Source organism: Ranitomeya imitator, chromosome 2, assembly GCF_032444005.1.
Source record: "Ranitomeya imitator isolate aRanImi1 chromosome 2, aRanImi1.pri, whole genome shotgun sequence".
In the NCBI taxonomy this organism is placed as follows: Eukaryota; Metazoa; Chordata; class Amphibia; order Anura; family Dendrobatidae; genus Ranitomeya; species Ranitomeya imitator.
The window spans coordinates 691,216,122-691,231,649 of NC_091283.1; the positions used below are offsets into that span (position 1 = coordinate 691,216,122).

At 45.6% G+C, this 15,528-nt stretch overlaps 1 protein-coding gene across 3 annotated transcripts in view; it reads right to left on the reverse strand.

Annotated features, from left to right (window-relative positions):
- Window positions 1-15,528, reverse strand: part of POLR3A (RNA polymerase III subunit A) — a 567,405-nt gene that overhangs the window by 328,103 nt on the left and 223,774 nt on the right. The gene's annotated exons all lie outside the window — the stretch shown is intronic.

The window sequence follows — 15,528 nt, forward strand, 5'->3', positions numbered from 1 at the left end:
TGCAGAGATCTACAGCTGAGGTGGGAGAGTCTGTCCATAGGACAACAATCAGTCGTACACTGCACAAATCTGGCCTTTATGGAAGAGTGGCAAGAAGAAAGCCATTTCTCAAAGATATTCAGAAAAAGCGTTGTTTAAAGTTTGCAACAAGCCACCTGGTAGACACATCAAACATGTGGAAGGTGGTGATCTGGTCAGATGAAACCAAAATTGAACTTTTTGGCAAAAATGCCAAACGATATGTTTGGCGTAAAGGCAACACAGCTCATCAGCCTGAACACACCCTCCCCATTGTCAAACATGGTGGTGGCAGCATCATGGTTTGGGCCTGCTTATCTTCATAAGGGACAGGGAAGATGGTTAAAATTGATGGGACGATGGATGGAACTAAATACAGGACTATTCTTTAAGAAAAACTGTTGGAGTCTGCAAAATACCTGAGACTGGGATGGAGATCTGTCTTCCAACAAGACAATGATCCCAAAAAGAAAGCTAAATCTACAATGGAATGGTTTACAAATAAATGTATCCAGGTGTTATAATGGCCAAGTCAAAGTCCAGACCTCAATCCAATCGAGAATCTGTGGAAAGAGCTGAAAACTGTGGTTCACAAACGATCTCCATCAAACCTCACTGAGCTTGAGCTGTTTGCCAAGGAAGAATGGGCAAGAATTTCAGTCTTTCAATGTCCAAAACTGATAGAGACCTTTCCCAAGCGAATTGCAGCTGTAGTCACAGCAAAAGGTGGCGCAACAAAGTATTAAGTTAAAGGGGCCGAATAATATTGCATGCCTCACTTTTCAGTTTTTGAATTTCCACAAAAAATTTAAATAACCAATACATTTTGTTCAACTTCACAATTGTGTTCCACTTGTTGTTGATTCTTCAACAAAAATTTACATTTGGTATCTATGTTTTAAGCATGATATGTGGTAAAAGGTTGAAAAGTTCCAGGGGGCCGAAAACTTTTGCAAGGCACTGTATGTACTCACATACAGTGCCTGCATGCCTTGCACTGATATGTATAGACCCACATACACTCACCTGCCTACCTAACACTGCAACCTATATACCCCATAATTAGTTCTTAGAAAGATGCTGGTTTAGCTGGATTTGTGTATTCTATGATGGAATACTCTAACTTATAAACCCCCAAATCTGACCCTATCTCAGCAGCAACTCTCCATACACTGTCTGAATCCAGAGCTGAATACGACGAGCAGGGAGGTGGCAGGTCTCATATAGACCTCATGACACTGTGCGGCCAGCCAATCACTGTAATGCCACAACCAACATGGCTGCAGCATTACAATCCGTGGCAGATACTCCCTGCATGTTGATTGTCACTCTAAAGAGTACCAAATATGCAGGGCAGGGCCCCAAGCTCCCAAAGAGCAAACCCGGAAATGTTCGGCGCTCGCAGAGTACAGTGATATTCAGGCGAGTAACGAGCATTACAGAGTATGCTCGCACATCACTATTAGTGATGTGAAGAAAACCATGTTGTCTTCTGCATCTTCCATCTTGTTCCCTGCATCAACAATGTGCATAGACTTAATCCATGTAGCCCACAACCTTGAAGAACAAGTTCCTGACTCACCCAGATGACTGCAGGCTATATCTTTTGTGCATATCTGGGCCACCATGAATACTTAAGTTTGCCTGTCTATACATAAACATGAATTTACATTGGGTATACAGCTGCTGTATCTGTGAGTTGATTCCTCAAAGCCAATCGTACACATTCATTTACATTAAATTAGTTTGACACCACACTGTATTGCAAAGAGCAGATTTTGCTCACAGCCATAACACTCATTACCGGCATTCACCCACAGTCAAATGCACCCTTGTAAAGACTATAAAAATTTGCACTAAATAAAAGCTTATCTGGAATTGAATGGTTAATTTAAAAAAAACAAACAAAAAAACGGGCCATTTTTCATCTGGTTGATAGGACCTCTTTCAAGACTAGATATTACATCCCGCAAGAAAAAAAAAATATATAGTTACTAACCGATAACGGTATTTCCCTGAGCCCATGACGGCACCACAGAGAGAGGGGATCGCCCATCAAGGACAGGAAACCTACAGATAAAAAGGCGGTACCTCTCTCCTGCATCAGTTGTTTACAGAGTATGAAGGGAACGGTAGGTTAATAACAAAAAAATATTCAACATTACTAAAGTTTCAGTAGAGATACCATGTGATTATTTCGTAAGTACTAGCATAATTTTAAACTAGTGTGCACATCCACTCGTGAAGGGAGGGAATGTACGGGTGCCGTCATGGGCTCAGAGAAATACAGTTATCGGTAAGTAATTATTTTTCTGTCCCCTATGACAGCACCACGGAGAGAATTGCAAAGACTGTACATTTAGGGAGGGACCACTTCCAGAACCCTTTTACCAAATGTAAGGTCCAAAGAAGAAGCTAAGTCCAACCAATAGTGCTTAAAGAATGTAGAGGGTGAAGACCAAGTAGCAGCTCTACATATCTGATCAACAGGAGCACCAGCTCTTTCCGCCCAGGAGGCTGCCACTGCCCTCGTCGAGTGAGCTTTAACTTCCCTTGGAACGGACGCCCCACTCGATGTGTAAGACAGGTTGATGGCACCTCTGATCCATCTTGCCAATGTGCTTTTGGAGGCTTTTTTCCCCTTTCAGAGGACTTAAACACATAAAAAGATCTGTCCTCCCTACACTCCCTAGTGGCTTCTCGGTAACGAATCAGGCATCTTCTAACATCTAACGTGTGTAAGGTTTTGTTCCCCCTCATTTTTGGGGATCGGGCAAAAGGAGGGAAGAGAAATCTCCTGAGATCTGTGGAAACGAGAGGCTACTTTTGGTAGATAAGCGGTGTCTGTCTTGAGAACAACCCTATCGTCCAAGATCTGCGTAAAAGGCGGGTTAGCTTGAATGTCACTGACCCTGTGAGCTGAAGTAAGAGCTACCGATAGGGAGGTTTTGAGGGATAGAATTCTCAAGACAGGGTCCTCCAAGGGTTCAAAGGGAGATTTAAAACGGGCTGTGAGGACTAAATTTAAATCACTCTAATATGGCATTAAGCGGAACTCCCTCAGACACTTCAGAGCCTGAGGATGAAAGAAATTTTTTTCTAGACTTTACCATATTGTTTGGTAGTTGTTGGCTTTCTGCTTTGTAGAAAAGTTGATACCAGGCCTGGAGAAAACCATTTATCCCTTAGTAGCCCCCTTTTAAATTCCAGGCTGTCATGTGTAACCTTGCTACCTGCAGGTGCGCTATTGGTCCCTGGGAGAGAAGATTGGGCAGGTCCGGGAGTACCCAAGGGTCGGAGATGGACATCCTCCTGACCCATGAAAACCAGATCCTCTTTGGCCAGAAGGGGGCTATCAACACTACCCGAGCTCTGTCTTCTCGTATCTTCCTCATGACTGCTGGTATTAATGCGACTGGGGGAAATACATAGGCTAGTCGATAATTCCATGGAATCAAAAATGCATCGAGCGTGACGGGTTCCCGACTGGTAGTTATGGAACAGAAGGTGTTCACCTTCCGGTTCAGATTTTTCACAAACAGATCTATGTCTGGTGTCCCCCATCTGCCGATGACAACGATGATCATGAATTCGAAGAATCTGAATCTTTTCCTTCGCTATCTGTGTCACTGGATCAGGGGACCTCTGTCTAGTCTTCCTTCTTTTTGTACCCTCCTGAAGGGACCTAAAGGTGTCCTCTATTTGGGTTTGAATTAGTGACTTAAGCTCTGTTGCGAATTCGGGGAGCTCTTCACAGAGTGTCTGTTCTATACATGAATGAACTGCAGTCTTTTTTCCCACATGGTGGGCAAATCTTCTTTACAAAGCGTACAAATCCTGTGTTTTGATTTCCCTGAACTTTTCCTCCCCTAAAGAGGAGATTAACAGAAAAAATAGGGCTCTATTAGCCGCAAACTTTCACGAAGATCACTCATCACCTGGTGGACCAATCAGTACCAGTTGGGGATGATCCGTATCTGCTATAGGATTCTCCCTTCCTCCGGATGCTGCGCTGGAGCCTTTGCTGTACAGAGATCCTGAGCGTCTTTTCCCAGCAGTATCATGTTGCTGGTCATGAGAAGCTTGTTTCCCTTTTGGCTGTGGTAGCCATTTTTGCTGCTGCTGCTGCCTGGCTTGTGGGGATCTTGATTCTGGCAAGTCTGGGTCACTCATTGCTGCTGGGGAACGCTCCATTTAGAAGCGTCTGGCCAGAGTACTGTCCCCTTAAAGAGTGTATGACTGGGTTATCCAGTCTTGACCCCTGCCAGCACACCATTATGCCCCACGCGTGCACGCTGACCGGTTACCCAGTCATGCATTGCGCCTGAACGTGTCATTGGGCCCGCGCATGCGTACTAACCTACTCTCAGAGGTGCTTTGCTGCAGAAAAGGATTGAGCCTCTGCGCGCGTGCTTTCTGGTTCCGGCCGGGAGCCCTAGAGGCGGCAAACTCTGTTCCGGGGAAGCAGTTACCTGCAGCTGCTTCTCCCTCACCTGGAGGGACCCCTCGCAGTGTTGTGCTGCCAGCGACGCTATGGAGGATTCTTTGAGAATGGCGGTCTCGCTCCTGCCGCTACTCTCCGCGCACCCTAGAGACCCACTGAGCCTAGCGGTGGCGTTTCGGGTAGCCACGCCAGCCGAGTCAGGGAACCCCTGCTGCCTGGATCGGTCTGACTTGCCTCGGTATCTCACGAAGATTCCAAGGTAGTCTTGCTGCAGGTTCCCTATCAAGGACAGGAAACCAAACTGATGCGGGAGAGAGGTACCGCCTTTTTATCTGTAGGTTTCCTGTCCTTGATGGTCGGATCCCCTCTTTTCGTGGTGCCGTCATGGGGGACAGAGAAATACTTGCTGCATGCCCAAAACTTATCCTTACACAATCAAACACCTGAATGACCTGTAAACTAACTGAGCACATGTATTAAATATTGTTAAATAGTGTTTGTGTTTTATTGTTATAAATAGACTGCACTGATTTTTATAGTATAATTTACTTTCTGTAAAAAACAAATGGGTATATACAGTAGATGAAATAAGTATTGAACACGTTACCAAGTTCTAAGTAAATATATTTCTAAAGGTGCTATTGACATGAAATTCCCACCAAATGTCGGTAAAAACCCTTCCAATCCACACAGGCAAAAAGTATCAAACCATAGAAGTCTATAAATTTAATTATGTGCAATAATGAGACATGAAGCATGAAAAAGTATTGAACATGCCTACTTAAATTTAATTAACCCCTTAACGACTGAGCCAATTTTGACCTTAATGACCAAGCCAAATTTTACAATTCTGACCACTGTCACTTTATGAGGTTTCAACTCTGAAGCGCTTCAACGGGTCTCACTGATTCTGAGACTGATGGTATAATAATGGTAAAATGTGTTCGATATGACTTACATCAATTTGATGAAAATTTTCCAATTTTCAGACTTGTAATTCCTAAGCCCTTAAATCAGAGACATGTCACACTAAATAATTGATAAACATTTACCACATGTCTACTTTACATCAGCACAATTTTTGAAACATGCCGTATATACTTGAGTATAAGCCGGCCAGAGTATAAGCCGAGGCACCTAATTTTACCTAAAAAACCTGGGAAAACTTATTGACTCAAGTATAAGCTGGGTATGTATTGTCCCCTCATCCCTATCCTGGTCTGCATGGCTCCTCATCCCTATGCCTGGTATTCATGGCTCCACATCCCCATCCTGGTCTGCATGGCTCCTCAGCCCTATCCTGGTATTCATGGCTCCTCATTCCTATTCTGGTATGCGTGGCTCCTCATTCCTATCCTTGTATGCATGGCATCCATCAGAAAAACACACACAAAAAATAAAATAAACCATCTTACTTACCGTTTCTGCGCTCCCTCGCAGCATCTTGTTCCGGTGCCAGCAGCGGTGGGGTGATCAAGTGTTCCCGTCTTAAGGGAATGAATATTCAATGCCCTCCATGCCTATGCATGAAGCCAGCGGCTGCGACTACTATGCCTGCCATTACAGAGAAATCAATATTCACTGCGAGTGCAGTGAATATTCAATTTCTCTTTAGCAGCGGGTACTAGCTTTAGCCACAGCAGCCGGCTCCTGCCGCAAAAATGTGCTGAAAAACTCGTCTTACAGGGTCTATCACAGTGATCAAAAGGAACCAACTGGAAAAATTTCCTATTGTTGTGTACGGCCGGCAGAGCTTGGCGGGCCCGCCATTCTTTTTCCTCCAGGAAGATGACACCGGGCTGGAAGATGGAGGACCCAGGGATGGCAAAGGAACCGGGTGGTCTTAGGGGGCATGATTTCTCTCCTCTGACATGTATATCATGTCAGAAGAGAGAAAAATAATTAAAAAAGCGGGCACACTTCATTTTTTGTGATAACGTGATGGCCATTATTTGCTGAATAACAGCGATCAGGCACTGGAATGTCCGGCCCTGATCATGTTCTCCGGGGGTCTCAGCTATCCCCAGTAGCTGAGACCCCAGAGATTTACAACCACCTGAACTGAATCTAAGGCTAAGTTCACACTGCGTCAATGGTGTCCGTTAGACGGACTACGTTACACCGCGGCATAAACGCGGTGTAACCCAGTCCGATACGGCCGCCATTGACTGCAATGTCGGACGCATCGCTAGCGCACGCCCACAGTGGGTGTGCGCTAGGGATGTGCCGTCATTGAGTGACGGACCCGGAGACGCGGGCTGCAGCGTTTCCGTGTCCGTCACTGCTAGCGCAGATAGAGCTAGCAGCTGTTCTATCTGCGCTAGCGCCATTGAACGTCGGCCCTTGCGCTAGCAGCAGCCCGTTAGCGTATGCGCTGAACGGGCTGCTAACGCAGTGTGAACTTAGCGTAATAAATTTATTGAAGGAACTAAAGCTAAGCGTTCATAGACGGAACCATCAGGATTTGAAGAGTGATTGTGTGGAAGAATGGGCTAAAATCACACCTGAACAATGCATGGGACTGGATTCTCCTCACAGGAGGTGACTTGAAGTGATCACCAACAAAGGCTTTTGTATGAAGTATTAAAGGGAAAGTGTCAGGTGGATTGTGCACAGTGAGCTAGTGTGTCAGGTCGGCACCTTTATACTGATTAAAATAGTACTTCTGTGTTAATTGTTATGTGCCATTGCCTAAACATATTCTCTTGCTTTTTCCATGTTATTTCATTGCGTTTTATTTGTAGTTTGTTCCACAAATGTATTGCTTGCTTTTGTGTTTTCTCACCCGGTTTTTGTACAGATCTTTCTTGTTTGCAGTTTATCATGCCACTGATGTGAAGGGTTGGTTTTATTAGTTCAGTTGACCTTTTTGGGGTATGTCCAAAGGTGTCCTTTCTGTATAAATTGATGGATCACTGTAAATGCAGATCTAACAAAGACCACTACTAGTGTTCGAAACGTGTTGCTGTGGTAATGGGTACCTTGTAATTTTAATATGTTTCAATAAAGTCAAGGCTTATCGGAAGCTGAACCACTTAATTTCTTCAATTATATTATTGGATGGAAATGGAACATATGAAACTTTTGATAACACTTGTGACGACACAGCATTTACCTCTAAGGGTATGTGCACACGTCAGGATTTCTTGCAGAAATTTTCCTGACAAAAACCGGACATATCAGCCAGAAATCCGCATGCGTTTTTTCGCATTTTTTCATGCGTTTTTTATGCGTTTTTGGTGCGTTTTTCCCAAATGCATAGAATAGCGGGAAAAACGCAGAAATTCCGCAAAATTAATAAACATGCTGCTTTTTTTTTACCGCGATGCGTTTTTTTTCGCGGAAAAAAACGCATCATGTGCACAAAACATGCAGAATGCATTCTAAATGATAGGATGCATAATGCATGCGTTTTTAATGAGTTTTTATAGCGTTTTTACCGCAAAAAAAGCGAAAAAACTTGAACGCATGCACATAGCCTGATATATTATCTCCTACTGTTTATCTTCAGCTATCTTTGCAAACAGTAAAGGTACCGTCACACTCAGCGACGCTGCAGCGATATAGACGAGCCGATCGCTGGAGCATCGCTGTTTAGGTCGCTGTATAGACGTCAAACACAGCAACTCCAGAACGATGCAGGAGCGATCCAGTGATGTAACGGCGACTCACTTATCGTTCTCGCTGGTTGTTAGCTCCATGTAAAACATTGCTGGCATCGTTGCTTTTGATGTCAAACATGACGATACACACCGACCTGACGACCAAATAAAGTTCCGGACTTCTAGCTCCGACCAGCGATGGCACAGCGGGATCCAGATCGCTGCTGCGTGTCAAACACAACGAGATCGCTATCCAGGACGCTGCAACGTCACAGATCGTTGTCGTTCTCGTTGTAAAGTTGCTGAGTGTAACGGTACCTTAAGGCATGGCCACTGAACAATGATGTATGCGGATTACTTACATTGTTTATGCCAGCCACCTTTCTGGGCATGCCCAAACAGAGGAGGGAAAACTATGCAAATAGCTTACATAATTGGACAATGCAGGTTGGCCTCATTCACATCTCTCTCTGACCTCTGGATGCTGGTTGAAGGCCAGTTGAGAACTATACAAAGAAGCAGCTCTAATTCCATAGAGTCAGTGGAAGGGTGAAACTCTAATTTGCAACATCTTGGGTATTTGCTGGGACTGTTCTGTACGTTATTGTGGGTTGGTGGTTCAATAAATTATTGACACACCGTTTTACCCTCACCCTGTGTTGTCTGAGTAGTGTTCTGCCCACGGGCAGAGAGCGTGGGCATTCAGTGGTATGAGCCCTGGTCCAGACAGTCTTTCTAATGAAAGCTGGGCCAGCGGAGGAGAGCACCCACTGATCCCAGTGTTTCCACAACACTCATACTTACACACATTGCTACAGTGTAAAAATTAACCCCTTCATGACCAGAGCTTTTTTTGGTTTTCGCTCTTTTCAGAGCCATTTTTCCGTGAATATGGCCAAGTAAGGGCTTATTTTACCCTTCGCCTCGACAGCACCCACTTTGAGAGAGGGACCCGCCCATAGGAACAGGAAACCTACAGAGACAAAAGGGCGGTCCCCCTCTCCTCCTCAGTTGGTTTCCTGTTCCTATCGGAAATCCCGGGATTCCTACAGAGGAGGTGGTTGGAGCACCTCCAGGATTACCTGACGCCTGTGCACCCGCCTGTGTGATCCTGTGGGGACAGCAGGGGCTGCGGCGTCGGAAGCAGCGGCGGGGGAGCAACTGCACGCATCCTCCCCCCTCGTCTGTGGAGATCCGGCAGGTTCCGGGTGATCGAACCCGGCCTATGGAGGGCCCAGGTGTGGGGTATCGTCGGCCGCCAGCGACGCTGTAGAGGCGGTGGTGGCTGCATCGCGCGGGTAAGTCCGCACTAATCCATTGAACCGGAAGTGATTGGTACACTTCCGGTTCGCGGCAGGAGCACTGGAAAAAAAAAAAAAAAACGTGCTTTACAAATGCAGGCCGGGGACGCCGAGCAGATCGCTCACCATGCTGTCCCCGGCACATGAGGAGCTCTCACCTATGGTGGAAGATAGCACTGAAAAAAGCAGCGCTAGATCGTCTGCAAAGAAGAATGGTCGCTCCATGGCAGGATCTGACACTCATTCCAGGACCAAGACAAAGAGTAGAGATACTGATCTACTCACACCCCACACAGTGGCTTCACCTCCAAGACCGGTATGACAATAGCTTCACTGGGTGAGTGTCTATAATACTCTACCTATAAGCTGATCCCCTCCTCTACCTCTCCCCTTAGGCTAAGAAGAGCAGTAAATCTAGGCATAAGCAGTGTGCCCTGTGTATGCAACCCCTGCCCGACACGTATCCCAAGAGGTTGTGTCAGACCTGTATTAAACAGACTTTACAGGATGAGGCGGCTGTTACGGCCACAAACATCCGTTCCATGATAAGACAGGAGATCCAGTCTCTCGGAGCGAAATCTCATAAAAAACATGGAAGTAAGCACCACTCTCCCGTCTCCAGTTCAGAATCTGAAGAGGGCCTTATCCGATCCTCTAATACCTCAGGATCATCCCCTAGCTCTTCTGTGGATGAAGGCGGTGCATGTTTTCCTGTCGACAGCATAGATAACCTCGTAAAATCCGTTAGGAACACCATGGGGTGTCCGGATACTAAGGAGGTTAGGTCGGTACAGGATATAATGTTAGCTGGACTAGGCCAGAAAAAACGCCGTGCCTTCCCGGTCAATACCACTATTAAGGACCTTGTTAAGAAGGAATGGGACAAACAAGGGAAAGGGTTTCTCCCATCATCTCCTAAAAGGCGTTACCCCTTTAGTGATGAGGATTTGGCGGTATGGTCCAAAGTCCCTAAAGTGGACGCGGCAGTGGCGTCAACCTCAAAACAGTCCTCCCTTCCGGTAGAAGATGCGGGAGTTTTACTGGATTCATTAGACCGTAAAACAGAAGCTTTCCTCAAAAGATCTTGGGAGACAAATACAGGAGCCTTTAAGCCAGCAATATCAGGCACGTGCACAGCCAGGTCTCTACTAGTCTGGGTAGACCAGCTGGAGCAGCAAGTAAAGGGCAAGGTGGCAAGAGAAAAAATTCTCCAAACTGTGCCTCTAATCAGGAGTGCTGCAGCATTTTTAGCCGACGCTTCAGCGGACTCCCTACGGTTGGCGGCGAGGTGAGCAGGTCTGGTCAATGCGGCTCGTCGAGCCCTCTGGTTAAAAGGATGGAGGGGAGATGCACAATCGAAATCCAGATTATGTTCAATCCCATGCCAGGGTGAGTTCCTGTTTGGGAAGGTCCTGGATGACCTACTGAATAAAGCAAGAGAGAGAAGGAAGGGCTTTCCTAAACAGTTTCTTCCTTCTTATAGGAGAGCGTTTAGAAGACGGCCGTTTAACAGGAGGAGGCCGTACGAGCCACAGAAAGACCGTTGGGAGTCAACGGAAGCAAAACCGAAAGGTGCCTTATACAGTAACCCTGAGACATCTAGACGTGGTAGATACCATCAGTAGAGAGATCCCAGTTGGTGGGAGACTTAAATATTTTTATCATCAGTGGGAAAACATAACTTCAAATCAATGGATCCTCCTTCTAATAAGATCTGGACTAAGATTAGATTTCTTTAAATTACCACGAGATAAATTTATCATAACATCACTGAAAGCGCCGGATCAACAAGAAGCGCTTCAGTTAGAAATTCTGAGCCTTTTGGCTAAGAATGTTCTCGTCGAAGTACCAGCGACGAAAGAAAGTTCCAAACGATCTGCTACGACGTACGATTCTCAGCAGGATCCCTGATCGCTGCTGCGTGTCAGACACAGCGATATCGTATGGATATCGCTGGAATGTCACGAATCGTACCGTCGTAGCGACAAAAGTGCCACTGTGTGACGGTACCCTAAGATAACCTTATCTGATGACGTGCTTCAATCTCTTCTTTGGTGGTTAAATAAAGACCATTTGTCCAGAGGAGTCTCATGGACAATTAGGTCCTCTAAAATACTCACTACCGACGCAGGTCCACAAGGGTGGGAGGCCCATCTAGACAAAAATATAGCCCAAGGTCGTTGGAATTCTTTAGAAATTCAGCACTCCTCAAATTGGAAGGAACTAAATGCAGTTTATTATGCCTTAAATTTTTTCCTTCCTCAGCTCCGAGGGTCTCATGTCAAAATCCTGTCGGACAACACAACACACCAGTGGTCGCATATTTAAATCGGCAAGGCGGAACGCGATCAGGAAGTCTGATGTGTTCAGCAGCAGACATCTTCGAGCTAGCAGAACCCAATTTACTTTCACTCACGGCTCTACACATCAGAGGAGTAGAAAATGTAAAAGCCGACTTCCTAAGTCGCCACACGCTTTGCCAGGGAGAATGGACTCTCAATCCTCGGATATTCAGGAAGATAGTGGACATATGGGGCCTTCCGCAGATAGATTTATTTGCGACCAGGAACAACAGGCAGGTACCGATGTTTGCTTCCCTGAATGTGTCACATCATCCAGATATAATAGACTCTCTCCAGTATCCATGGAAATACGATCTGGCCTACGCTTTTCCACCAATGATGCTACTTCCAATGGTGATCAAGAAAATAAGAGAAGAAAAAGCAAAAGTAATATTAATAGTTCCGTTTTGGCCAAAGAGACCCTGGTTCTCCTGTCTTCGAGCGATGTCAGTTTGCGATCCCTGGATTCTGCCAATGACACCAGACCTCTTGACTCAGGGTCCATTCTACCATCCACGGGTAAAGGGACTCCATGGAATTTGAGAGGCAGATTCTAACATTAAGAGGGTTCTCACAAGAATTGATTAATACCATACTGTTAAGTAGGAAAAGATCCACAACTCATATATAGCAGAGTATGGAGCAAATTTCTCAACTTTTATACCGAACCCTTCTCTAACAAGGTTCCTATTAAAGCCATCCTTGAGTTTTTACAAAAAGGTCATGGGATGGGATTATTTGTTAATACCTTGAGAGTTCAAGTGTCTGCCTTAGGAGCCCTCTAGAGTGCTAACATAGCGGGTAATAGATGGATAGCAAGATTTGTTAGAGCATGTGAACGATGTACTCCGGTTCATGTCCCACGTCTACCACCTTGGGACTTGAATCTAGTTCTAGACGCCTTAACTGGACCTCCTTTTGAGCCTTTAGATTCTATCCCTCTAAAAAATGTCACATACAAGGTAGCTTTATTGATAGCCTTAACATCGGCCAGACGAGTAGGAGACATCCAAGCCCTCTCCATAGACCCTCCATTCTTAATGACATATCAGGACAGAGTGGTTCTCAAACCAGATCCATCATATCTCCCTAAAGCAGCGACAAAATACCATAGATCTCAGGAAATTTTCCTGCCTTCCTTTTATGATAATCCACTAAATCCAGAGGAAGAGAAGCTACATATGTTGGACGTAAAAAGTGCAGTCCTAAGCTACATAGACAGAACCCAGTCCTGCAGACAGAGTAGGGCTCTGTTTGTATCTTTTCAGGGTCACCGAAAAGGCCACGGTGTCACGAAAGCTACCTTGTCCCGTTGGATCAGAGAGGCTATCCATCTTGCATACTTATCAAAAGGCAAAGATCCTCCAGAGGGAGTGAAAGCACATTCAGCTCGGGCTGTATCATCCTCGTGGGCGGAGAATAAAGACATCTCCATCGAGCTCATATGTAAGGCCGCAACCTGGTCGTCGCCTTCAACTTTCTATAGACATTATAGACTTGATCTGTCTTCTGCATCTGACTTGGCATTCGGGAGAGCCGTCCTTAGTACGGTAATCCCACCCAGGTGATGGTTCTCTGAAAATCTCTCAAAGTGGGTGCTGTCGTGGCGAAGGGTAAAAAGACGGATTAATTACCGGTAATGCCCTTTTAATGAGCCACGACAGCACCCTGTCACTTATTAATACAAGATATTCTCATGGGTGAATATAGATATGATAAAATGTACTAAAAATTACGGAGATATACTAATCTAACAACAGCGGTTCTTCTCATACTCTGAAAAACAACTGAGCAGGAGAGGGGGACCGCCCTTTTGTCTTTGTAGGTTTCCTGTTCCTATGGGCGGGTCCCTCTCTCAAAGTGGGTGCTGTCGTGGCTCATTAAAAGGGCATTACCGGTAAGTAATCCGGCTTTTTTTGCGGGACAAGTTGTACTTTTGAAATACACCACTGGTTTTAGCATGTTGTGTACTCGAAAAAAATTCAAAGTGCGGTAAAATTGCAAAACAAAATGCAATCCCACACTGGTTTTCCGCTTGGCTTTTTTGCTAGGTTCACTAAATGCTAAAACTGACCCGCAATTATGATTCTCCAGGTCATTACGAGTTCATAAACACATCTACATTCTTTTTTATCTAAATGGTGAAAAAGAAATTCAAAGATTGCTTAAAAAAAAAAAAAAAAAAAATTGGACCATTTTCCGATACCTGCAGCGTCTCCATTTGTCGTGATCTCAGGTTTTGTGAGGGCTTATTTTTTGTGCGCCAAGCTGAGGGTTTAAATGCTACCACTTTTGTGCAGAGTCATTCTTTTAATCGCCCGTTATTGCATTTTAATGCAATATCGAGGCGAACAAAAAAAAACGTAATTCTGGCATTTCAATTTTTTTCTCGCTACGACGATAAGCGATGGCTGGAAATGTGCTTTAAAGGGAATCTGTCACCCCCAAAATCGAGGGTGAGGTAAGCCCACCGGCATCAGGGGCTTATATACAGCATTCTGTAATGCTGTAGATAAGCCCCCGATGTATCCTAAAAGATGAGAAAAAGAGGTTATATTATACTCACCCAGGGGCGGTCCCGGTGTTGGTCTGGTCCGGCGCCCTCTATCTTCATCAGATGACGTCCTCTTTTTGTCTTCAGGCTGCGGCTCCGGCGCAGGCACCGTGCCTCTCTGACCTTTCCCGGCGGCTGCACACTGCAGTACTTTGCTCTGCCCTTAACAGGGCAGACAAAGTATGCCTGCGCCTGAGTCTGAAGACGAGAAGAGGATGTCATCTGATGAAGATACGAGGCGCCGGACCGCGACACCCATCGGACCGGACCAGCAGCGGGAACGCCCCTGGGTGAGTATAATCTAACCTCATTTTCTCATCTTTTAACCCATGTCTGACCTTAGACGTACTATCCCGTCGAGGTGACCTGGGCCTATCTGACCCTCGACGGGATAGTACGCCATAGTGATCGGCCGTGCTCACAGGGGGAGCGCGGCCGATTGCGGCCGGGTGTCAGCTGCTCATCGCAGCTGACATCCGGCACTATGTGCCAGGAGCGGTCACGGACCGCCCCCGGCACATTAACCCCCGGCACACTGCGATCAAACATGATCGCAGTGTGCCGGCGGTATAGGGAAGCATCGCACAGGGAGGGGGCTCCCTGCGGGCTTCCCTGAGACCCCCACAGCAACGCGATGTGATCGCGTTGCTGCGAGGGTCTCTTACTTCCTCCTCCTCCTTGCAGGCCCGGATCCAAAATGGCTGTGGCATCCGGGTCCTGCAGGGAGGTGGCTTCACTGCGCCTACTCAGAGCAGGTGCCGGGAAGCATAGGAAAAGTGCACGTCAGATCGCTGATCTGACACAGTGCACAGCAAAGTGTCAGATCCGCGATCTTACACTATAACATAATGCCCCCCACCTGGGGCAATGTCATAGTGTAAAAAAAAAAATATTCCAATGTGTAAAAAAAAATAGAAAAATTCCAAAAAAAAAATATATATATATATTGTTCCTATAAATACATTTCTTTATCTAAATAAAAAAATAAATAAAAGTACACATATTTAGTATCGTCGCGTCCGTAATGACCACACCTATAAAACTATATCACTAGTTAACCCCTTCAGTGAACACCGTTAAATAAAAATAAAAAAGAGGCAAAAAACAACGCTTTATTCTCATACAGCCAAACAAAAAGTGAAATAACACACGATCAAAAAGACTAATATAAATAACCATGCTACCGCTGAAAACGTCATCTTGTCCCGCAATAAATGAGCCGCCATACAGCATCATCAGTGAAAAAAAAAAAAGTTATGGTCCTCAG